Source organism: Callorhinus ursinus, unplaced genomic scaffold, assembly GCF_003265705.2.
Source record: "Callorhinus ursinus isolate GAN/ISIS: 27379988/994484 unplaced genomic scaffold, GSC_fseal_2.0 scaffold4, whole genome shotgun sequence".
NCBI classification, from domain to species: Eukaryota; Metazoa; Chordata; class Mammalia; order Carnivora; family Otariidae; genus Callorhinus; species Callorhinus ursinus.
In genome coordinates, this window is record NW_027397066.1 from 57,225,178 (window position 1) to 57,228,043 (window position 2,866).

Below are 2,866 nucleotides of genomic sequence, written 5' to 3' on the forward strand. Positions count from 1 at the left end.
AAGTGTCCTACCAATCTCATCCTTCTCTTCTGACTTCTGACTCTTTTTTGATGTTGTTTTTTGTTTTTTTCTTAAATTGTGGTAAAAAGCATAGCATGAAATATACTCCCTTAACAAATTTTAAGTATACGGTACACTTACCTGTATTATTACTTATGAGCACAATTATGTGCAGCAGAATGTTTTCATATAGCACAACTGAAATTTTATTTATGTTGAAGAGCAACTCCCCATTTCTCTCTCTCCCAGCCTCTGGCAACCAACATTCTACTTTTGGGCTTCTATGAGTTTGACTACTTTAGCTATCTCATATAAGTGGAATCAGGTAGTATTTGTTTTTCTGGGACCGGTTTATTTTACTTAGTAGAATGTTCAAGCATTTAATACACATTGTTGCATATGATAGGATTTTCTTCCTTTATAAGGTTGAAGGATATTCCGTTGTATGTATACACCACATTTTCTTTATCCATTCATCTGTTAATGGACATTTAAATTGCTTTGCACATCTTGATTATTGTTAATAATGCTGTGGTGAACACAAGAGTATAAATACCACCTTGGCATCCTGATTTAAATTATTTTGTACAAATACCCAGAGGTATGATTTCTGGCTCATACGATAGTTCTATTTTTAATTTTTGAGGAAATTCCATACTATTTTCCATAGCAACTGCAACTTTTCATTCCCACCAACAGTGCACCACAGTTCCAATTTTTCCAAATTATTGCCAACATTTGTTATGTATTTAATATTTTTGATACCGGCTATCCTAATTGGTAACTGAGGGGATATCTCATTGTAGTTTTGATTTGCATTTCTCTGATGATTAGTGATATCAAGCATCATTTTAGATACATATTGGCTATTTGTCTGTTTTCTTTGTATGCCTATTCAAGTCCTTTGCCCATTTTTAAATCAGGATGTTAAGTTTTTTGCTTTGTTTTTTCCTACTGTTGAGTTGTAGAAGGTTCTTAAATATTTTGGATACCATCGTACTAGATAATGGTTTGCAATTATTTTCTCCCATTCTGTAGGTTGCCTTTTCACTCTGTTGGTTGTTTCCTTTGCTGTGTATTTTTTTGAGACAAAATAATTATGGAATTTACCTCACAGATTCCTATGGAAAGCATCATTGCCTGTTGTATATATTTTTAAAGGTTTTATTTATTTAGTAGAGAGAGAGAGCACAAGCAGGGGGAGCAGCAGAGGGAGAGGGAGAAGCAGACTTCCTGCTGAGCAGGGAACCTAATGCAGGGCTCAGTCCCAGGATCGTTGGATCATGACCCAACCCGAAGGCAGACACTTAACCAGCTGAGCCACCCAGGCGCCCCTCCTGTTGTATATTCTTATTTTGAAGACACATAGAAGACAAGTGTGACAATAATAATACAGAAACTGTAAGGATCATCATTGTTCTTTGGTCACCAACAGTAACCAAACCAGTACTCAAAGTGTGGTCTGTGGTGCCAATCTATAGATTATTAGTTCCCAGCCCATGGCAAGGGAAGTATAGAAATTGAACATAAGCATTTACAAACTTTTATGGAAATTTGACTTGGCTGTGAAATATAAGTATCTGATTGTTTTTTCTAGAAATTTGTATTTATTGTATTTTATAAAAGTATTGATCTTAAAAGATTAAAAATTAAACTGGTCCTTCATTAGAAATAGTTTAAGAATTACTTATCTCTATCAGTTAATGTGGAGCTAATAATCTTACTTTGAAATCAATTACTAATATTTTCAGAGTATTTTTGAAAAAAATTATATTGCTCTAGATTGAAACTAATTACTAATATTTTAATTATTTTCAGAGTGTTTTTGAAAAAATTATATTGCTCTAGAATTACATCATATTCTTAAACTATTCTTGAAGCACTTTATCAAAGCAATGCCCCTTTCATCTACATAGATATTTCGATACTAGACGTTCTGGTGATATAGCCAACATAGCCAACATTTATTTAAATATTCATGTGATTATACTATTGAAGACTCAAAGGACCATGATTAAATAAGGAAACTAAAAGGAATCTATTATCATGAAGTTTCTTTTTTTCTTTGAATTGTTTGGGCAAAACTCTTGAATAACATAATTATATTGCCTCAACTTTAGGCCATAGTTTTCTATTTTTGAATTTCTGATACTAAGATGTATCCTTTGATAGCAAAAGGAGTCTCCAGACACTTGGCAAAGGAGTTCATTTGGTATAGTTGTCATTGCATAATATGAACAATTGTCATCTTAGTTATTTGCATTAAATTTTTGTCATATATTTAAATGTGAACCTCTAATTCTTACTTGAAATGTCTTTACAAATTATTCTCTGATGCAAAGAAATGAAAATATTGTGTATAAAAAGATTGCTTTTCACAGGAAGTGCAATTAAAGACAGTGAAAGTTGTCAAATCTATCAGAAAAAAAATCCCAGAATTTTCTATATCATTCAACATACCTTGAAATTATGCTATCAGCTTGAATAACACTACAACAGGAGCATAGATTACAAAAATGGTATTTCAAAGGTTATTCAGAGGAATTGTTGGAACGGTGCTACTTTAAGTAGCCAGTGCACAACTGGTTGTTAGTGGTTTACAAAATTATAAGAAGCTTGCACTACAACCTAAATCATCACCCTGCTTAGTTCAAGAAAGTCTTGCTATGACAAACCAACATGCTTAGGGATATAGATGATTTACATTCTGACACAAACTTATTATTTTATTACAAATCAATTACATTTTAAATAGAACAGATTTAGATTCTTGTATTTGTTAGGACTGTTTTCAGCTCTAACAGACTATCTGATTAATTTCGATTTCATTGAATAGGCTTTTTTGTTTTTTTTATCTGCTTCCCCC